At 39.5% G+C, this 23,380-nt stretch overlaps 1 protein-coding gene across 1 annotated transcript in view; it reads left to right on the top strand.

The window, feature by feature from the left end:
- The first annotated feature begins 1,361 nt into the window (after nt 1-1,361).
- Nucleotides 1,362-23,380, top strand: part of AKAP6 (A-kinase anchoring protein 6) — a 288,990-nt gene continuing 266,971 nt past the window's right edge. The window contains exon 1 of the mRNA XM_040066094.2: nt 1,362-1,524. The gene's annotated coding sequence lies outside the window, so the exon portion shown is untranslated. The remainder of the gene's footprint in view (nt 1,525-23,380) is intronic.

Below are 23,380 nucleotides of genomic sequence, written 5' to 3'. Positions count from 1 at the left end.
GCCCTCAGCTGTCTGAAATAAAAAATCAGGAAAAGATGAGCAAAAATCTCCTTTTTTTCTCTTTAAAGAGAAAATGCTATAGAGAAACACAGTTGTCTCAGCCAAAGGAAAGAGTTCCTTGTGTGGCTTGTAATAATGTTTAATGAATTACAAATGTTGTTTAATGAACCGACAGATGTTCACAAAACCCCCCCGGTATGACAGAAGTGTAAGTCTTACTACGAACACATATACCGAGAGACAATATTGCAGGGTGGCTAAATAGCAAACTGAATTCAGGACCTAAAGCAGAAGTAGAGCAGGACACAGAAGGAAAATCCAGCCCTCAAAAAAATCTTGCTTGGATGCACTTTCCAAAAAACCACCTCAATTTGAAGGTCCTTGCAAATGAATGTTTGCCTTCAGATTAAGTACTGGCCAGGATCACATCAATTTTGCCCTCTGAGATGTACAGACAAGACATGGGACCGACAACTTGGTTTTCATTTCTCCCAGGCCTCTCTTTCTTTTTCAGCCTGCCAGTTGTTTATGTAGCTGGGTCTGGTATGTTAATGCCATTAAGGATTTTTCTTTCCTTGACTCAAACACAATTTATGGGAAACATGTCCATATGACGCAAAGAAATTCGAAGTGTCCCCTTTATTTTAAAGGAAAAATTAAAAAATAAAATTGCTTATACAATAGGTTCAGCTAAGTATGTCCCACGTGGGCCCTACAGAAATTTTCAAACATTAATATTTATTGAATTATATACTTATATATATAAATGTAGCTATGCATTTCTATACTTACATTCAGGGTATTGAATTTTTTCAGTACAAGATCAGTTTGTTTTGTCTTTGCTCTTATTGAAAGAAAGTGTTTATTTGGTTATAAAGTCTATAAAAGCCACCATCTCACCCAGAAATAAACTGATCTTTATTAGTGTTATCACAGGGTTTTAAAATAATATTTGTCAATTATGAGGCAACGGCCGGTGATCATTTGTATGAAAGAATTTCAGTGCTATCTATACACCTCTGGGCCCATAGTGCAGTGTCTCTTTCCTCTCTCTGTCTTACCTTAGTATGCCATTAATAAAGAAGGCTATCAAACGCCTTCATCTTTTTCTACTCTTCTGGAGAACATTAAAGGGCTCTGCTGCATTCACCGTGTTTCTGGTTTACAGAGGGTAACCTATTTTGTGACTGTCAGTAATATGTCTGTGGGAGGACAGATAGAGTTAGTGCTGAAGGCAATCTTGCCCCCAATATATTGCACCTGTGTTAATTACCAAAGAGTGGGAACAGCCTTGCCCTCACAGCCGTGGATGTGATAAAAGAGTGAATCAGTGGGAAGGGGTTCAGTTGGAGTCTGCTGGCCCTGCTGTGAGGAGGAAGGGACAGAAGGTTGTGCAAGGGATAGACAGGGTTAGGTGGCCATGATAGGGACAGAAAGGAGTGAGCTGGAACTGCAGGAGGAAGAGAGAAGGCGAAAAAGAGCCAGAGCTGTGTGGAGCTGCTGATGGGAGGCTGCATAGAAAAGGTATGAGAGACTTCTAGATAACAAGGTGCTGATGCTTGAAGCCTTTGTCAGTGTTAGTTGTACCTTCTCCATCATATGTCCATTTCTTTTAACTTCTCAGGATCTTTTTGTTATAACAAGAATGCCTTTTTTACACTGTAGCACTTATTTATTTAGTCCATTTAAACATGGTCCTTTCACTGAGCATGCCATCTATCTGAGTAGATTAATCTCCATCATTAAAGATCCTTTCCCAAGGATCTCAGGTCTTCCCATTAGCTGTATCAATCTAAGGACTAAAGACTCTTCAGGATAAATGTTTTAATGCAATTTTCCTCCTTGGAATTATATAAGTTTTTATACTAAAAAAAAGTCTTAGATTCAGTAATACTTGAGCTTTCTATTAATCCATATTATCAATCATTGCAGTTTCCTTGTCAGAAACTCTAAAATTTTGACATAACTGAACAGTGAACAAATTTTTATTTCTGGCAAAATGTTGGTTGATGGTACTTCCCCTTCCCTCTTCCCCTCCCCCCCCCCCGAGTAATTCCTGTCTACATTTGTTAATTAATTAATGGCCAAATATTGACAATCAGAGTAGGACTTGTTTTCAAGCAAGTGTTACTTGATTTGTCGCTCTTAGACCACCTTATACAACTTTCTTTACAACAGTTGATTAGTCTTTGCCTGCTAATATTAATTAGATGCTTAAGCATCCTGTACTATCAAGGATTATCATGCCTCATTTGTACTGTTTTTTGAACGGAATGCCAAGAAAATGTTTGGTCACAATGGATTGTAATATCTATTTTTAGAAACATTTGAATTTGCTGCCTCACTTACTGAAAGAATCAAGTCTGTGTCTTATTAAGACAGAGTTAAAGTTCAAGTTATTAACAGATTTCAGATGCTTTTCCTGTGAAGGGTGAGACTAACATTTGAGTTAGGACATTTTTTCTGCAACGTGTTTATTTGCTTATGGTTTCTCTAGATGCTAGAAAACTTAGCATCAGATATCAATAAGCACTATACCTTATCTACTATATGTTCTAGGAAACTAGGACACATTAGACAACTACTTATTGCTCTTATGAGCTACTTATTGCAAATAATGAGCAATTATTTAAAAAGTTAGTGATGGAGAGGTTGAATTTTATGGAACAGACTTGCTGCTGTCAAGGAGTCAAGTTCTGCAGTGCTAAGATTTTTGTGTGGCAGGTACATGATGAGTCTGTAATGATCTGTGCCTCTCATTCACTGAAGACATTTGCTTTCCAAGAGTTGCCCAATGATGTGGGATGGCAAAGTGTGGGATTTTTGATAAAAGAAAGGTGGATAATACTTCTCTTCCCCTGCTGGAGTTACTCTGCTGTCTCCATTATCCCATACCAATACTTTTAAAAGGTTGTCCTAAGCAGAAGTCAGCAGCGGAGAACAGTTGATGTGATGATTGCAGTGTGTGGGGTTTTTCTGTTCACCAGCTGTGTTCCAATGTAAAAGATCACCTGAGGTAGCTTTGTCTTCCTCTTTCTCTCTTCAGCATTCAAACAAGCAGTAAGGAGGCCTCTTCTAGGGGTATGGCTGTGGAACGAACATGGTATGAGTTGCACTGCAAGGTTAAATGTGTGGACAGTTACTGTGGACCAGAAAATTCATAGTAACACTTTGTCTATGTGCTCTTGACCAGAAAAAAATGTTAGGTAATTAGATTTAGCCCATTTTCATTGAAATTCATTAGTACAAGCTTCTATATAGACTAATTATCCCTGCTTATTAGTCAGACTAATACTGCACTGTCTGTCTTGTTTCTGGTACTTGAATAAATGTTTTCAGGGGCTGTGTGGGTAGCTCACCTCAGGTTTGATTTGTGTGACGTAGATATACCCTGTTATACCAGGCTACCCCATGGAGCAAAGTAGGCAGTCACAGCTCTTCCACGTGTACTAGAGACCAGGTCAAAGCTGGTCCAAACTAGCCCAAGCCAACAGTCAGGTGTACTACAAAATGTAATGTGGTACTTGGGAGTATCTAAGATGCGGCTAAAATAGGTTATATGGTTTCTTTTTTCTTTGTGAAACAAAATCAAATTTCTCACAGCCGAGATGTATATGTAGTTGTCTCTTCATGTTTCTAAAAGTAGCCTTTAGCAAAACGGCTTAAAATCTTGAAAACACATTAAAGACATTAAGGTAGTGGAAAGTGTGTTTATTTCTTTTATAGGTATATCTTTTGGTCAGTGCTTTAATGCAATGATTGATGAAAATGTTGTCTGTGGCTGACATCTGGGATTATTAATGGATGTAGAATCAAATTTCTTTGGCATTAGAGGAAAAGGGAGATCTGTGTCTCACAAGATAAAGTGTTCAAATGGGAATGGACCTTCAGTTTAATTTCAGGTATTACACTTTAAACTCGCCACTCTAATAAATGTTGCTTTTTGCTCCTATTACTTAGGTCTGTTTTAATTATGAAAATGTATAACTTGGTAATAAATAAGAACAACAGCTTTGAATTTTCTGGCTAAAATCTAAAACGTTTATGTACGCAAATTTTTAATCGGAGACGAAAGGGTGTAAAGTAAAAGCAAATAGGAACTTTAGAAGGTGTCACATTACTCTGCAATTGTTACGTTTTGTAGCACCCCATGAGTTAAAACTAGAGCACGGCACAAAGCTGCTATTGTGAGAAGCCAACTCAAGGATTTTTAATGCTGTAAGACAAAGGGTTCCCTTAGCTAAAAATAATCTCTTCTTTCCTCCTGCTCCTAAGCTTTTTCCTCCAGGGAGCAGAATCATTATTCTGCGTGTGTGTGCTCAGTGCATTGCAGGAGTTGCTGAGATTTATGACGTCATGGCTCTAAGCTTTCCTCTTTTGCCACAAGGTCTGCACGCGTAGCTGTTGCCCTCTGTGTCTTTCTAAAATGCCACTTTGATGTACTAATGTGCTTTTTTTACCTATGTAGATGGCAGAGTTTACTGTTCTAGGTCAGTAAATTTCGTGGATAGGGTGGGCTTTTTTTTTTTCCTTAGACAAAGCTTTCCCTCGATTTTTAGGGCTTGTTAATCAAACAAAACAAAACACACACCTCATCAAGATTTTACACGGTTCACTTGTCAGGCAGAAGTGTGCCTGGAATCCATCTCCCTCAGAGGTCAAAGATCAGCAGCGCTAAGGCAGCCAAGGGAATGATTCCCCTGTGACACTTTTGCTGTGTTTTGATGAAAGTGAAAGCCATGTGGTGCAGCCGTGGAAAAAGCAAACAGACTCCCCTCACCCCCGTGGCAGTGGTGAATTTTGAAGTCAAGCACAGCAGGTAGGAAGAGTCTAATATTTGAAGAGTGCTGGTACACTGAGATGCTAAAGCGCTTACATATCTCTTTAGCAGCTTGCTACATTTCCTACAAAAGTCCGTGGTTTTTAGGATTCACAGTAAATTTTTTCTCCTAAGAGCTGGGGTGTTTCTCTTCATTAATCCCGCATTGGCATCAGGAGTATTGTGTATGCAGCACATGGGAGGTCATAATGTGGCAAATGATACGTATAATTTGTTACTAGATGAAATATAGTTCACAGAACCACAGGATATGTTGAGTTGGAAGGGACCCACAAGGAAGTGATCACATTAACTTAAATGTGCAAGTGATATATGTTGGAATATTACCTAAGAATGGGGTTAAAAGCCAAGGTTATAATTCATTTACTGTAGCTATTTTTACTATGCCAGAAATAATGCATTATTTGTATATTTGGTTATACAGTTCTGTTCTCCTGACAGAGTATTTCCTTTCAGTGGGTCACAAGCCTCTTACTTCCGACCCATTTGACTGTTATATGGTGTTGATTCCATTGTATTGCCCCATTTTGAGGGTCATTTGATGTAAATACTTTCATCTCTTATATGTGCAGCTGTTTATTTTGTATTTTCCTGGTAATTGATGAACATGGAATTTTTATAAGATAATAAATAATACTGCAAAAGTCAGCTAGGAAAAAATTATCAAGGGATTTTATGACTCAGGGAATCAGTAATGGAATACAGAGTTTTTCACCTCTAGGGCACTGATTCAAATATAACCTAGGTCATTAGTGAGCAAAAATCATTACCAGCAGCTGCTCAGTGACCTACAGAATAGGAAATGAGTTTATGGTCTCAATACAGTTTCTGCTAGATGCGTATGCAGATAACACAGAAATCACAGTCAACGTTGGCCTCTTTGTTGGCATTCTTACTGAAGAAACTAAAATCCAAACAGATGCATGGAGTGACTAAATGGCTCTCACATTTGTGAGTATGAAAAGCATTTGGCTGATATAAGGAAGGAGAAAAATCCCATTGACAGCATGTTTAAGAAAATGTACAGCTGACAGTTATTGATTGAAAATCCTCTCTCCTCTAATAAGGATAGATTCCCTTTCAAGTGACTGCTGCTGTGGACATCTGAAGGTCTTGAATTAGGCTTGTAGAGATTTCATTGTCATTAACATGTTAGGCTGCCAACAAAACAAAGAATTGTGGGTTGAAACAACAAAGATTTAGGACTGCCAAGAGATGAATTTCAGTTTCTAAAAGTTTAGGTGGGGATTGTGCAGCAGCACAAACAATGTGGGTGGAAAAATGTTGTGGGTGGTGGGAGGGATTGCATGGCAGCTCTTTCCACATGACTGAATTAGTTATTGGCTTATCTTCTAAACCAGTTATATGTTCTCGCCTCAGCTGATGGATGTAGGAAGAAGATAGATTATTTTTTTTTTTTTTTGCTTGGCCTTTTTACTAAGAACAAATATATCCTCAGCTTACTATCTGATACATCTTCTCTGACAGCCCTTGCAGTCACGTAAATTTGATGAGATCTGTAAGTTATTTCCATCTTAAACTACAGTGCAATTAGAGCTTAACTGACTAAGGATATGAGCAACATATCCTTGAGGATGAAGGACATTGAGCAGATTTACTTGTGCGATTTTTATAAAACCTGCTAAATTCTTGGTTGTGTTAAATTCTTCCTTTTTCATATAATATTCTCAGCAAATGAATATACAGTGTTATAAATGCTTTCATATTTTTATATGACTGATTGAATTTGTTACATTTTATGATACAGTTCTGACTTTCTTTTAAAGAACTACAAACTTGATTGCACTTCAGATAAGGTTTCATGGAGTAAGAAAGACATAGCTATGATATTTCTGCCAAATTTAGTTAATTAAACAGGTTAATCTGGGATAAATCACCTGTGAACATGCCATGAAAACAAACAGCTGCAAGAGAGGTTCTTGACTGCCTTGTTTTTAGGGCTTCATACTATTTATCTAGGTGTGATACTAAATCATTGCTGCTGGGTTAGAGATACAAAGTGCATGAAACTGTTCTCAGTTTTGCAGGGAGTGGCCAAAGCAGTAATGGCTGTATGAAACCAGTGGTGCTTTAGCTTGGCAACAAAGTGCCTTCCTTGTGTGTAGTGCTCCAGTAACTTACCTTCATTTTACCTATTTGGTCATAGCCTGAGATCCATTAACCACAACAAATAGCAAAGTAGGTTTTTCTTCGTATAGCCAACCCAAAATTTTGCAGGGTTTCCTCTGGCACATTCTTCTGGGGGAGGAGCAGGCTGTTCTTAACAAGTAACTCAAGTACTTAGCACTGAAACCAGGCATCTTAGGAAGACTGCAGGATCTCAGCAAAAAGACAGAAAAACCGGGGTCCTGCTTCATTTCTGCATATCCCATGTTCTGGCAGTGTGAAAGCCTAAAGGCAGGATAATCATGCACCTGGCAGAGCATGGGGGTGCTTATCGAGGGGAGACTGCAGTACGGGCTAGGGAGATCAGAACTGACCCTGCTTGGCTCAACCCAAAAATGCCAATCCAGCATACCCTGGGGATGACATCTTCATGGAAAAAGTACACTTGGCTCAGATGCTCTTCCTTTTTGGCTCAGATAAAAATCTTCTCAGAGATCAAGGTGAGAGAAGAAACCCCCTCAGTCAACAGCTAGTGCGGGGCCTGACACTTTCTCCCCTCTGTGGTTCCATAAGTGGTTCAATGCAAGAATTTTAAGGTATTGCAGGGCATTTTATTGATGTTTATCTATGAGGCTTCTTCTATTAAGTAAAAGCAAACCCTCAGCATCTGTTCCTGTCCTAAAAAGAAGACAATTTAAGTAGATCAGAGAGGCCCAGATGAAGAAAATGTGATACACCACCTCCATCACTTCTCAGGTGAGAGTAGGGATGCAGCTCCCCTGAGGTTTTGTGGAGATCTGGGAACGATTGTGGTGACAAATACCTATCTTCTGAATTTCAGCTCTAAGATAATATTTTTCTCTAGCTTCAGTTATGGAAAAGGTTGTCATAATTTTAATCTTTTTCATACATGAAATAGAAGCACTTGAAATGTGGGGTTTTTTTTTCCTTGTGAAGAGAATCTTGTTACGTGCCCTGGCTTCTCATAAATTTAGGGCAAAGTCTCTGTGGATGCACAGTCTCACTGGCATAAACAGAAGCTATTCTTAAACTCCACTAAATTACCTTGGAGACTCTGGCTGCTTTAAACTGAAAATCCAAAATGCAGTAAAGATACAAAAAAGTTTGCTTTAACATGTTAATGTATTTCAGTGAATTGTTTTTTCTAACTTGGGTCCAGCTCAGCTCATTGTAGAAGGGAGGAAAAGGCACAGAAATGGCCAGCTAAATTCTTACAATCCTATTTTCCTGACCTCTAGGCCTGGAGCAGGAGGGAGGGGTGACACTGCTGAGGCTGCAGTATCTATGGCACTGTGGTGGACATTGGAGCTGTCACATAGCACAGCCTGGCTTCCTGTAGCTGTTCTGTTTGTGTGTGGGCAACATTCTCAGTCAAATGATCTACTTTCCTCCTGACAAGCAAAAATGATTTAAAAATCCCTTTTTCTACACTTTACAAAAATTCTAATCACTTTAAGCTGATTTTTAAATGCTTTCTTAATTTGATTTTCTGGCTTGAACAGACTTTGGAATATTTTTTCTACTAAAACATGAGCGTTTTTGGAAGTTGAAGAGAATGTTTGTTATCAAGACTCAAAGTCTTGTCCAGCCTTTTTGGCACATGACAGTTTAGTGCTATATACTTGGCTTTAATGCTTCTGTTCGCTTTAACTGGCTTTTGCCCTGACTTCATGTTATCGTTTGCTTCTTATTTTATTCTGAAATAACTACAGCAGTCAGTTCTACTGAAAGGTATTTCCTAAATTGTTGTTTTTCAAGCCTCTTATAAGGCCAGTTACTCATATGGTGTGCCAGGGCTGGAGCTCTTTCCAGAGCTTGTGAGGATTATTCCTAATGCTGATCCTCAAGGGGGAAATTGCAATTTATTGATTGGAGGTGTAGGAAAAGCTGGAGGATCTGGGACAGAGGTAGAGAAGGATCCTAATGTACATGTGGCATGTCTTTTTGTCTGCTGTAAAAAAAGCAAACAGTGTCAGGTGGATACCAAGTGAGATACTGAAAGGGGAGAGGTTGAAAAATACAGCGTTGGGCAAGAGTTGCTTCTGCTGTGCATCACTGGGATCAGCCAACTTAGGGGAATCCAGGAGAGGAGCGCAGATGGAATCACTAGTTTAGAGAAGTCCCTTACACCTCTTCTGTGAAGAGGAGGCCTGTGGCACACAGCAGGGCCCTGGCCAGGCAGCAGGGCTTCAGGCTCAGCCCTGGCTCCTCTGTCCTTGCAGTGGTACATGAGGGCTCCTCAGCCTGACCTGCATGGAAAGGGGTGATTGAGGTGCTCGGGGCTGCAGAGACTGTTACCATCATCCCGAGCTGCTTCATGCCAGGATCATGTCTTGCTCCTGCCTATACCCTGGATCCTGGTCCTGCTGGAAGGTTCTCATGACTGGCTGTCCAGGCAACCTTTGCCCAGCCTGTCCCCCACCACTCCTGGTGACCCTGCTCAGGAGAGCCCTGTTCTCCAGAGCCGATTGCTGCCCAATTCCATGGCCAGATGCACAGCCCCGTGATCTGAGGCTGGGCATTCTCCACGTGGCGAGTGCCCTCATTAACCATCTTGAAAGTTATGTATTAAAAACCTGATCTTAAGCTTCTTTAAATGAATGCTTATTATTTGAAAGCTCATCCAACATCAGGTTATCGCCCTCCAGGCTGGGTTTATTTGTATTAAAATATGATCCTCTTTCTTATCCAAATTTCTTCCATATCCATTTCCACTCAGATAGCCAAGGTATTGCTGGTTAGCATTTGCATAATAATGTTTGAGTAGGTCATGATGACTAAGCAGTTTAATCTTTCCTGTTTGTGATCTTCTTCCTTAAACCTTTGTTATATCAGATGGATAGGTTGCACTGTTCCAATTAACACAGAATTAATTCTTTAAGGATTTCTTTTGCTTGGGTGGTAGGACTTTTAAGGTGGTAATTCTGCTACAAGGCAGAGGTTTGGTCTAACCATTATTGGTCAACTGTGTGGTCTTTCTGCCACCTTGTGGGGAAGAATCACTAAACTGTCGAGATGAAATGGAAAAGAAGACATGAATATTAAAATCCATGTTTCTCGTAAATGGGTCTAGGACCTGCTGCAGCAGAACAGCAGAAATCATTGCTCTCTCCAAAAGTGTTTTAAATTAATTTTAAAAAAAATTGCTGAGATCAGCCCAGACTGCTGAAACCTAGACTGCTTGCAGCTATACTGAACTATTGCCACATGTTTCTGTGCTTAGTTTTCTGTTTCCTACCCGTACCTTAATAACACTAGTCCTTGTGGCCTTCTCAGTTCACCCATTTTGAGCAATATAGGTTTACAGGACCTGCAACTTCATAGTTTATTTTACAAGGGTCACCATGTCTATTCTTTAATTCAGTTACAGCACATGTAATTATCCTAAGAGATGCACCAGCCTCTGTTCAGTGGCTATGGTGAATGCTAGTGAGCACCAGATGTTAATCATTTCCATCTTCTAATTCCTGGCTGAGGCCCCAGCATCCAGCCTGTGTATAGACACTCTAGCTGCGCTGTTGCCAAATGTGGAACGTTTTGCCAAGGGCAGCCAAGTTATTCAAAGATTAATCTTACCTGGAAGCACGATTTGTTTTAGCCAGGCATGTTAGAATTTGTTAGTATGTCTATTGCACACATACAAAACCTCTGTGCTGTGTTGAGTAGAAAGTTCAGACTGTTGCAGCTCTGTGCATTACAGCTCTTCAAAGAACCAGGAAGTAAAATCTTCTTTAAAGAGACTCCTGCATTTGACAGTCAGTCATGAAGTGCAACTTCTTGATTGACTGTCAAATTTCCTTCTTCTCTTCCTTCTCTTCTGTGTAAAGGACAGAAAATCCAGCTTTGCCTCTTCCATGTCTTGGAGCTTCAGGGAAATGGAAAAGATTCTTTTGTTCACTCCACTTCCATTTTGCATGTTCAATGATGACGTGAACGCATTAAACTACGTAAAAAGGCCCTCTGGTTTTAGTGCCTTTTACAAAGGTGAACTATTCAAACAGAAGATGTTATCAGCTGCTGCTAGAATGATATATGCCAACCAAATTTGGCCTTCTCTTACGCCAGGTCCTCTACACATAGGTACTACTGCACAGAGGGTAGTGAGGCACCGGCACAGATTGCCCAGAGGAATTGCAGATGCCCCATCCCTGGCAGGGTTCAAGGCCAGGCTGGGTGGGGCTCTGAGTAACCTGGTCTAGTGGATGGTGTCCCTGCCCGGGGTGGGGGGTGTTGGAACAAGATGATCTTTAAAGCCCTTCTGTGATGGTTCTGTGGAAGGTCACCCAGACATAGTTGGATCAGGACAAGAGGTGGGGAAGTAGAGATACACGAAGAGAAGCGTCATGAGCTCATGACTTAATGTTCTGCATCATATGGAATGGATGATTTGTGCTGCAGAGACACAATTGTGAATGTTTTAATTTATATGAAAAGAAGGGGCTATTGGTATGAGTAAGAAATGCCATCTGCACAAGAATACATATGCCTCTGAAGCCTCCCAAGATCATGAAGACAGTGTGCATCAAAACTCTGAAACTCGGATTTCTTCCAATCAAATTCTGTAAACATTCATGGTCTTCCATATGAATACTTCTACAGATTAAAACAAAACAACAACAAAAAATCAATTTAATAGCATTTATATGTTTTTATATCTAGAGCACTAGTTATTAGAGTTTCTAAGCTATTTTACTCTTTCTATTTTTATTATTATTTAATTATATTTTTCAACAGCAGCATTGTGTTTCTAATAGAGGAATTAGAAATTTATATTTTACTACCTTTATTTTCTTTGCTACTACAGCTCTGCAGAGAAAGAGCTGATGCATAAGTTTATTTATTTATTTTTCCCCCTGGTAAGAACAAATGATTGAATATAGATGGTGGGGGTAGAAATATCTATATCTTGGTTTTGATAAGCTGTATAATTCCACTCCCTACAAAGATGTCTTTCCCAGTATCACTGTGCCAATGCTCTGACTCATCCTTGCTCTGTATGGCAGAAATCTACTGTACTTTCCTCCAGGGTCTGTAGTAAGTGACCAACATTTTGTAGAATCCTTTTGGTTAACACATTTTCAGTTTGGCAGTTCTTCTTTCTGTTCACTTGGCTTTGTTCTTACATTTCACTGCCAGATGTAGCAAAGAACACAGTCCCTAACTTTTTCTTGAATTTCATCATGGTATTTAAATACAGGTTGTGAACAGAAGAATATCAGATAATAGAAATAAAGTTGGTTGCCAAGCTGTATCTTGCTTTATTTTTAACTCATGTAGGCCAAAGCAGTACAGCACAATATAGGTAGGAGTAAGATCTGTGTGTCACCTCAATCTGTTTTTTATAGAGGAGAGGAGGCAGATTTGTTGTGTTTAAAGTTGCTGTTTTAAACATTTTAGTGTAGTCCTGGCAATCTTGGCTTTCCATCGGCAGAAATAACCTAGATTTTTCTTTTTGTGGAGATGGAGTATCACAACATGAAATGGCCATAATTTCTGTGCCTGCTAGTGATTCATAATTATTTCATTGTTCTGTGAAGGATCACTTCCAAGGATGTACCTGGATGCGCTTTCTATGTTAGCAGAGCCCTGGAAAGTTTGATTGCAAAGAGATTTGGAGGGGGCTGTAGGAGGGAAGCTGACACAAAGTTGGGGAAGAAGGGAATTCTGACTTCCCCAGAGGAACTGGCTTTATGTTATGGCTGTCTGGCCTGTCACAAATTTTATCAGCTTGTGGAGTATTTCTTCCTTTGAGGTATAAATACAAATGCTGAGACCGGGTTAGTTCTGTGTAGACAGAGATATTGAGGCAGTTATCCATGCTTAAGAAAGAAAGAAAACACCTGTTTTTTACTCCATGAATCTATAGTGAAAATTCTGTGCAGTCTGCCCAGGTGCCTCAAGCAAAAAATTTTACAAAGAGGGAAACTGCCTCAACAGAGGTAGCAACCTCTTCCTCGGTGCCTGTGTCACCAGAAGAGAACTCTTCTTTTGTCCATGTAGATAAATACAGTTTAGCACTGAAGAAAATGTGCTCTAGGCATCTTCTGAGTCAACAAAGTTGTCTTAATTCAGTACTGTGCAGAGCTCAGCCTAATACTTAAAAAAATACTTAGCAAATTCACAAATGGTGAGTTATTAATTATTTTCTGTGTTTACTCCTTCCACTAAAAAGTTTTTACATTGCTATCTTTTGATTTAAAGAATTAATTAGAACACATGTCCTTTTAATGTGAAAAATAAATTCTATTTTAAATTTAAACCTACAAATAAAGAAGTTCATTCATTTGCAGTTGACACTTGAGCCAGCTAAAGTAATTTATTTCTCTCTTATGACATGATCTGTAAACTCTAAGAATTTTAATATGCACCTTATGTAGAACAATCTAGGCAAGGTAGAAAAATGTTTTTGCTCCTCAATCACTTTTGCTCTTTATTTTCAGAGGGCAAGACATTCTTCCTTATGAGAACGTACTGTGGTTAGGGATTTATTGTTTTCCCCATGTGTGAAGAGGTTAAATACCAGAGTGTGATTGAGCCTGGAGGGCAGTGACTGAATTAAGTGAAGTAGTAGCTACCAAATAAAACCTTTTGAAAAAAATATATATACATATAGTGTATATATGTGTATGTCTGTTTTATATATACTTACATATTTAAAACTGTTTCATAGTGCAACTCAGAAACACTATTCTGAAGAGTCAGATAAAGTGGTAGTTGAATCTATGGGTCACAATTTTGGCAGGACCTCTGATAGATTTCAACTTCTTTTCCAAAATATAAGCTCGAGTATAAAGAATATTCAGTGCCATTTAGGATTCTAAATAGTCAAGTCAGCCTGCAGTATAGGGCTTGACAACTTAAGTTTTTTGTTGCAGATCAATTTCATCTCAGTGATTGTCATGTAATGCATCATGGTAAGCTGTAGGTGAGTCATCCTATGTCTGTAGGCTAAAATCTGTACTTAGGCAGTCCCACAGGCTCATTTGATTTGCTAACGAGAGGACAAAAATCAGAAGAATTCAACATAAGGAAAAAAAAATCAATTAACTGAGACGGCTTTATTGCAACTATTTCAATCTAATGGCCTTAGTGGGCTTTAGCAGGTTTCATATCCCATGACTGAGTGACTTTGACTCTTCCGTGCAGAAGCTTAAAGCAGAGCTAAGCTGTGTCGAGGTGTGCAATCTGTGGCTGACCAGTTCCATCTTGTCCCCTGTTAATATCATCCAGCCTTTTGCAAAAGAAACTAAGGAAAATCTTACAGCCAGCATGATTTTCCCTACTTCCCCTGCAAAATCTGTGTAGAAAAGAATGCACATATGCTCCCCTGTCTTTGAGCCAAATGGTGTTGTGAGATGATGTTCATAGTCTTACTGTCTCAGAGGTTCCACCCAATGCTATGATTCATGAAATGATGGAATGCCTTTTGAAAGCACTGGAAGCAGGCTGACACCTCCCGTTGAAACTGTCAGAATGGGGCTGCTTGGTCTCTCTGAACCAGGAAACGCTCAGAGGGCTGCAGGCAGCGTGAATCAGGCTGACATTCCTGTGTCCAAGGCTCAGCCAGCAGTATCTAGGGAGATTTGATTGTCAGACTGGTTTCAAATCTAGAAAAGAAAACAAGAGCAGTGAACAAATATTTGCAATAATAGTGAATTTAGACACAAAACTTATGTTTGGAACATTTCCCCATTGCATTCAAATACTGAGAAAGCTTTGTGCTGTTAAACCTTGCCACCATCTCAGCCCATGACAACTCTGAATTTCACCCACTACTGTTCAGTTTCTTGAGGCATTTTAGTCAAAACCCTGCATGACCCACTTGAGCTCAGGGGCTCCAAACTGGGATGTGTTCTATGTCATCTACTGCTTTAACCCTTCTTGTTGAGGCAGACTGCTTTCAAGAATAACCAGGGGCTGTGTAACAAAAGGGAAAGTTCTCTGTTCTTACAGGGGCAGCTTTGCAAGAAAGGCAGAAGAGTTCAACTCCTTCCTCCCGTTGTTAGCTGCCACCCTGCTCCTCACTGGTGCTCTCTCAAGGCACTGGTGCTTCATGTGCTCTTTCCTGTTGTAAGTTGCCACTACTGTTTCCTCATTCACATCAAGTCAGAGACAGACTGACACCACCATCAGGATATGCAGCATATGTAGTGTGGGTTTTTTTAAATTGTGTTGTGTCATTTCTGTACTTTCTACTCCCATGCAGGCAAAACAAACCCCAAACAAAGCAGCCTCTTCACTGGGAGGGTGGAGTAGCACTAGAGCAGGTTATACAGAGACTGGGAGAGCTTCATCCCCTCAGATGGTTTCAAGATTTGGCTGGTAAAGCTGTGACTGACCTGATCCGGTACTGGCAACAGCCCAACATTATCCAAGCCATGAGTTGGACCAAACCTCTTGAGAAGATTTTTCCAATTATCATTTCTATGATTGATCCATCCTCTGCAGCCATGGGCTGCAAAATCTTGGAGAGCTGTGACCAGCGTAAAGGAAGAATTCAGTTCTTATCTTTCACAGCTGAGTTGTCTCCTGCAGGAGTAATATGCATGTCTGTTCTTGCCTTGCAGTAAGATTACTCAAGCACACCTGCTTTTATGGATTTTAAAAAATTTATTTTAAATTTACATTTTCTTCTCTTTATTAAAGAAGAAAAAGGATGGTAAAAAAACTAGAGAAGAACATGAGTGTTGTCACTTTGAGATGAGTGGAAACCCACACTACACCAGAATATTCTGCAGATCCAAAGTGCAGCAAAATGCTCCTATGCTTATCTGTTGCTTTTGTGCAAATTTACTTGGTGACTAAGCATACTTCCAGGAAGAGATGATGATGTATTGAAATGGGCATGTATTTTCATTTTCCTGGCAAGACCTAGCTAAACACTCTGTGTCACTCATCCCATTGGGAGAAAGCATATATCCTTAATTAGTCAGGAAATAACATCAGCAGTGTACCCAAAGCTACTTCTGGGATATCTTTCAAGATTCTGACATAACATTTACAGGAGCATTCCTGGAATAACTCTCTTCTCTTTCAATGTTTCTGAAGTGCCCTGTAGGTAATGTTCAGTTATTTTTGTATCTTACAATAACGTATCTTAAAAATAAGTTTTTGACAGGTTGAAAGCTTAGTATTGTCATGAATTGCCCTAGGATATGGGACCTATGGATTTCTCTTGCCATTCTACAATAATTTTTCTGTCATGCACTATACAATAAGTATGTAACCCTCTGTCTGTGTTCCAGAGCAATCAAGTTTTGTGGGAAAGTCTTGCTTATGCAAGGATTGTTCATTAAATTATGCTGCTTTATGGATGCTGAAGTTAGCTCTTGGTAATATAAATGAACATATCTAAATCCTAGTGCACCAAACAAATAGCTGCCTTCAGGTAGGGAAACCTGTTCCCTTTTTTGTGTCTGTATACATCTTCAGGATACAAAAGTTACAAGAATTGAAGAAACAAACATTTTGGTAGTTCTGTGCTCTCCTGCTGATTCAATAAGAGGTTTGAAAGAGCACCTTGTAAAATGTAGACTTCTGAAAAAAATTGCCAAATATCTGAGAAGTCAAATATTCTTGCATGTCTAATAATACCTGTATGCAATTAGTATTTAGGAAAAGGTAGGTGACAGACGTTGAAACATTTTTTTCCAATTGTATTAACATGATTGACATATATTTTAAAATAACCTCTCTAATAAGGAGTGTTTCTGAACAGACATTATAAAACACATTCAAGGTTTAATTTTATTGAAGAACTTGACAGTAATTTCTAGCTGCTGGGAGCCAGCAAAGGATCTTCAGTGCACTCCCAACAGAGCTATTCCCTCAGCAGGTAAAACAGGGTGGTTGGTAGAGTGTTTGAGTGCCTTCAAGCAGACCCATCAGCAAAGATCAGACTTGAATGAGGAAATTATGAATCATATGGCTCTTTCTGCTTGTGAGACAAAGGAGAAAAGTGACCAGAGGGTTTCCATTACAAGGAGGAGAGACAGATGAGCTGTGGGCTTCCTCCCAGTAGAGGAGACTTAGATTTTGGCTTCAATATCCTTATTAGAGTAGGGTTGAGTGCTTGCTGGTTCTAGTTTCTCAGAAATAAGTAAAGTACTTAATTTGGTTTAGTTGGTGTTTTTATGTTTGTTTTATATTTTTGTTTGATTATTTCTACACCACTGAGCACAGGTTTGCATTGAATTATTTATGAAGCCCACAAGGCCTCATTCCTGACTCATAATGTACACCTCAGCACCTACCACTGTATTTGCAAATTAGGGTAATTTTTTCTATGTATGTTATTTCACAATGCTACTTTGTCGACTGAGATTTAGCTGCCATTTTAATACATCACCACTTGTGTAACTTTGTGTGCTGCAAAGACAGCCTGAGTCCTTACCAGACTGAATTTGAATTCCTAGCACAACACCCAACCTCACCTACTGTCAGAAATCCCCTGATGACATCTCTTTCCTGTCCAAACCCTTTTCTTCTACCCTCTCCTTCATATATTTAATCTAAGAATTCTTTTTTGTTTGCTGGCTGTTTATTATTCTTGAGAGCCTGTAGTGAGTCACTTTGTTGAGTACCTTTTGGAAATCCACACAGACAGTACTTTGATGTACTCTTTCTGTGCCTATAAATGTGGTGTCTTTACGTAGCCAGTCTCTAGGCCTGCCTAAATGTTTAGCTCTGCTTCCTCATATAACCTCTTTTAAAAAAGCTGTCTATATAGGGTCTTCCTGAAACTGATTCAGTTGTGGGGGGTTGTTTCTCCTGTAAGGAGAGAGTTTTTCCAAGTTACAGAAAGCCTCTTGATTATGACTTTTTGAAATAGGTGTCATGTGCTACTCTGAGATAATGTTTTATTCTTGTACTGTGCCACTAACTATTCCTTCTTTAGCCATATATAATACTTATCTAGTTTTTTCTTTTTTTATTGGAGATAATCACTGTATTGCTTCTATCCAACACCATTCTCTGCTCTTGAGTACCACCTCCATTTTCCTCTCATGTATTCAGCCAGGGCTTTTTTTTTTTTTTTTTTTTTTGAAAGCTATGCTTTTTTTAAGTTCGTGTATATCTTTGAAATTCTTTTGTTTATAAGCAAAGACTAACTTTCCAGTTTTGTGAAGCTGGCCTAATGAGACTGTCCTTTTCCAACTTCACTTCTAGTACTGATAAGCTTTAAAGGGGTGCTTGTAACTTGATACCTCTGCTTTTTAACCCATGCAATACGTAGAAAAAATAATGGAGTCTTAAGATGAGATTTCTTTGAAATTGTGAAAAAGTTCCTCAGAGCTGATGAGAAGCTTTACCAAGCAAATGAATGCTAGTAAGCTGTCTGTTCTGGAGGGTTTGTACGGATGAAGAAGTTTTGTGACTTAAACTGGTTTGGAGATGGGAATAACAAGAGATTGATGTGTCACTGTTGGTATCGTTTTGTTAGGAAGGAACTGAAATTGAAGCCAAATAATTAACACTTGAGAGAAAAGTCATGCCGGCATAGTGACAGTCAACAAAAAATGGCTCTAGTTTCAGCCTAAAGCTATCAAGGTTGGATGCCAAAAGATGGCAGTGAATGAGTTGTTAAATGGTGACTAAATGGATTAAATCTGTAGCTGTGTCTATGGACAGGAAGGAGGGATGTGCCCTAAAGTCATAAGACAAAAGCAATCTCTAGGATTTAAAGCCTGTTGTAGTTTTGCTGGCTGTTGAAGAGGGATACAGGCATTTGTTTTCCTTTGTTAAAGTGAATTCTGGCCTTTGGAGGAACAATGTACAAGTAAAATGTCACTTTTGGTTTTTTAGGTCATTAATGTCACTTCCAGTTTTTAGATGATTATCATGAAGAGGCAGATGCAGAGAATTTGGGGCTGGGCTTTTTTTCTTGTTTTTGTTTTGTTTGAACCTCAAGTATTCTTACTGTAAAAATCCACATATATAACTGTTTTCTTCTATATCTGGATATAATAAAGTATACATTCTTGCTAACTAGAAGATTAATATTTACAGAGGCTATTAAGCAACTTAAACTGGTTTACTCTTTGGTTTATATAATGGAAATTTCCAGGAGTCATGTAAGATTGAGATTTTGTTTTTAATCAAAAGCTTATAATTATCTTGTCTGGTAAATGCACATTCAGAACTGAAAGCTTTAAGTAGAAACACAAACTCTGCATAGATTTATGATTTTCAAGGTATTGAGATAGCCAGTTATGTATTAAGTAACCATGCACTATAAAAATGATGAATTGTTCCCCTTGCTGGCAGCCAGTAGTTCTATATATTATCACCTAATATTCTTCATATGAAAATGTATTCTGATTTATTATATACTGATAATCCACAGATTACTAAAGAGAAGTCACTTATACTGTAAATCAGTCCTCTGCCTATTTCACAGCATCAAAATTTATTTTCACTTGATGGCCAGACTGTGTCTGCTGGGTCTGCTCTTTGGATTTGGTTTGTAGCTCCTATGCACGTACCTGCATCAAACCCACATTGTACGAAACATTTTACTATCGACCTTTTATTTTTGGATAAATTAGAGATATGGATCTCGATTTACCTCAAGTAGGATAAACAACAAAAAATTATGTGTATTGTTTAAAAAACCTGTTTTATAGGTCCCTGTTAGGATCTGGTTTCTTACCTTGGCTAAGACAGAAAGCATTAGAATTAACATTTAACTGGTCGTTTTACATGAATGTTTTCTAATATGGTCTGTAATTATAGTGCTTATCAATTCTTTCCTCCCCTCAAAATGCCCACATGAAAGATCTGTGCTAAATGAGTGAAAGCAAAAAAGGATGGAAGATTTTTGTAGTATCTATCCATCATTCCTCTGCAGCAGAAGTTGAAAAGCATGCAGCAAGTACTGAAATGTTTTTAAAAAAAGCTCATAAGTTAGGTGATTGGATTCAGAATGGTCCTTGCCTGTGTTTCTGCTTCTTCTACAAAGCTTCTGTAGAATGCTGACCAGTTAATTTAGGCTAAACTTTTGTCACACTGATATGTTTTCTTGATCCTGATTTGAAACCCAAAGAACTGGCTTACCAAGTGCTCACAGCTGAAACTCAAATCAGCAGCAGCCTGGGCTTTGAACAAAAAAATCTACTATAGGAAAACATGTGACTTGGAAAGTCACATCTTAGGTCAGAAACACAATATTTGTCATACTTTTATTTTTAATTTTTTGTGCCTTTGCTTGTCTTCCTGAAAGCAGGATTAAAACCTCTTCCATTATAGAGACTTTGTGAGCATAAATTTTGTGAAGCTTTTAGGTACCTGGTAAGAAGTATATAGAAAGCTTCACAATTAAATTAAATCATTCTGTCTCTTGAATTCATACAATGAATGAGAGCCTATGGCTGTCCACTGAATGAGAATAAAGCAGGCTGGAGGAACAACATGCTAAATAAAGCTGACCTACCTTACATGGAAAATGAGAGATTCTCTGAGCTGAAAAAATATACCTCTGTGAAAGAAGAATTTATCATGATGAGGGTAGGCAAGTGTTTCAGAAAGCCTATAAAAAAGGCAAATCCTCTATAAGCACAGTATGAAAAGAAGGTCACAGAGGACAGGGAAATATATGCTCTGATGATATTTGGTCAATGGGTGATAGGGGGACAAGCACATAAAAGGACCAATACATACAAGTATTATGTAACTGCACCAAAGAAAATATCAGGCTGTCTTGTCATCGCCAGCCCTGATCCTGCATCAAGCACTGTCTGAGGTATGAACCCTGCCTCACCAAGCCCAGAAAAAATATGTCAGGGAAATATGCAGTTTGGAGGGAGAGATGGAACCATCTATCAGCATATTTTTCCTAAAAGTGGGAGTGCCACAGACTCAACTGTTCAGCCTCAGTCAGTCAATTTGTTTTACTAATTTGGCAGGATACATACCTAGCAAAAATTGGATCATTTTCTGCTGAACTAGTGAATTAAAGGGGCTGATGAAATCATCTGACAAGTTTCATTACTGTGAGGGAAGGTGTGGAACTGCACTGCTGAAAGTTAAGGGACTATGAAGGCAGGATCAATATTTATCTTTATTTTTTGGTGGAAAGTGAACAACTGACTCAGGGTAGCTGCATTTTATGGTTATTTTTATGGAAAACCGTGGAATTGAGTTTTGCAACAGTAAGATCTCTTCTCTATCTACTCTATTCTATCTCTCCCTATCTGTTCCTGGCTGGATGGCTGTAGGGGCTGTGGGGAGATGAGGTGGCCTCAGCCCTGGTGTGCCAAGGACTGCTGAGGCACAAGCAGACCAAGGGAGACTGCAGCCTTTGGAGGCTGTGGCCAGCAACCGCTGATAAGTTCTACCAACATATGTGAGTTGTGGTCTTTAGAGACTTTTAAGACCAAGAGCACATGGAGGTTGAGTGAATTGATACTCAATTTGTTAGGGGTAATTTATTAGGGGAGGATGAAGGCAAAGAGGCGATGTGATGAGATGGCTGTAGTATAAAGACAGCCTGAAAGAGGAGGGGGAGGGGAAAAGATTTGGTTTTGCTGTAAGAGTGGAAGGGAAAGAGGCAATGATGCAGAGTTCTACTAGGACTTATTAAACCAGGTGCTTGTAGTGTGAATGCAGCTGTATTGTCTTCAGGGAGAAGTCAGATTTTGAGGCTATGCAGTTGCTCTAATGCAGTAGAGAGCTAATAATATTGGCTCATAGCCAGCTGTTCCTGCAGCTGTTAAGAGGGAAGGTGTGTGGCAGGGACCCCAGAGGTTCAGCCTGGTGACAGAACCTTGCTTCAGTGGCAGCGCTGCCCCAACCAAACCCTGCCAACTCAGAGGGAGAAGAGTTTTGGAACAAAACAGCAGCTTCTGAAGATGTAAGGCCTGCACTAGAAACATTGCAGGGCTTCACTACAGACAATGGATAAATAATGCCTAGTTCCCAGGATTAAATACCTCTTATTAGTTGGAGTGCACTGGGTGCAGTCATGGAGTTCTTCTGGTTTAGATTCATGAGAAAGGAATGCTGTCAATGTCCTGGGAGACTGCTCAGTGGTTGGGATGTAAGTACAATGAATGTGGTTGATTGGGACCATTGTTTTGAAAATGCACTCCCATTTTGAACCAGAAAGCTAATCTAAGTTTGTTCAGGAGGATCAACCAATCTGGATTTAGTCTGACTTTTGAAAAGCACCTGGGTGGCTTGACATTTCCCTGCCACTTCTTCTGTGTCTAGGGGGACCATTTCATTCAACATGTCATGGAGACAATTCTGCCTCTTGGTGTTTTGGTTCTGCCTGGGGCCTCTAGTGCCATGGTAGGATCAAGTGTTGCAGCTCAGCACTGCTGCCACACCTGGCCCTGGGGAAGAGGGGTCTGCCCAAGTGGCAGTAGTCACTCTGCTGCACCCAGGTTTTCAGATTTCAAACCTGTTTCATTTAGATTTCAGTCCCTCAGTTTGTTTTAAATACATATTCATTGGCTGACTGGCCATCTGAGAGGATGGATAAATTTGCTCTGTGGCTGAGGTTTGTCATAATTTATCCTGTTCAGCCCTTGTTCCCCAGCACAGCTTTGGCCTTTCCCTCTCAAACTCCCAGCAGCTTCACCACTTTGAAGGAAATTCTGGTAAAACTCAGAACATTTCCTGTGAGACAGACCAGCCAGAACATTTCCTTCGCACTTCCTATGCGAACACCTGCAGCCACTCTCTAGCAAGAAGTCTACTCAACCTGTGCTCTAGGGTCAGACTTTCCATTATGAGGCCCTGTTGAAATTGCAAGAGCTGCAAGAAACTCCCTGCCTCCTGTACTGTCTTGATGACCAGATTTAGCACCTGTTGGTTGGGACACCACAAATGGTGTGGGAACTGAGGGGAAGGCGGGACTGAGAGAGGGGGCTCAGTGGGAAAAGCTGCTTCTGTCTTTTTTTAATTGGGATTTTTTTTTTTTTTTCTTTTGTAATATGGACCCTGGGTTCATTTAGGCAGGCAAAGGAGGGGCAGATTTGGGGCTCAGTGTGATATCTCCATCTAAAAAATGCATTTTCAGAGCAGTGTGATCTGCAGTATGCCTGTATTTACTGGGACTGCCCATATTTACTAGGACATTAAATCTCTGCAATGCTATCTGCTCAATGGTTTTTATTGTCTCTACAGTCCAAAACATTTGCATGGACTCTAACTGTAGCCAGAGCTAATTACTTTTAGACTAAATTTTATATTGCAATCATCCTCACATCAGAATGGGCTTTAACTATCTTTTGGGTGTTGGACAAATATCCTCTGCCCATCAGAGCTCAGGTACTATTTGTACCACTGCCTCTCTATATTTGCCTTAGCATGCACTCTCATCACTTGATAGTAAAAGATGTTGGTTATTTTTTTGATACCAAAATCCAAGATGAAATAAATGAGAAG

The sequence above is a fragment of the Hirundo rustica genome, chromosome 6 (genome assembly GCF_015227805.2).
Source record: "Hirundo rustica isolate bHirRus1 chromosome 6, bHirRus1.pri.v3, whole genome shotgun sequence".
Taxonomy (NCBI): Eukaryota; Metazoa; Chordata; class Aves; order Passeriformes; family Hirundinidae; genus Hirundo; species Hirundo rustica.
This window is presented reverse-complemented; position numbering and strand designations above follow the sequence as displayed.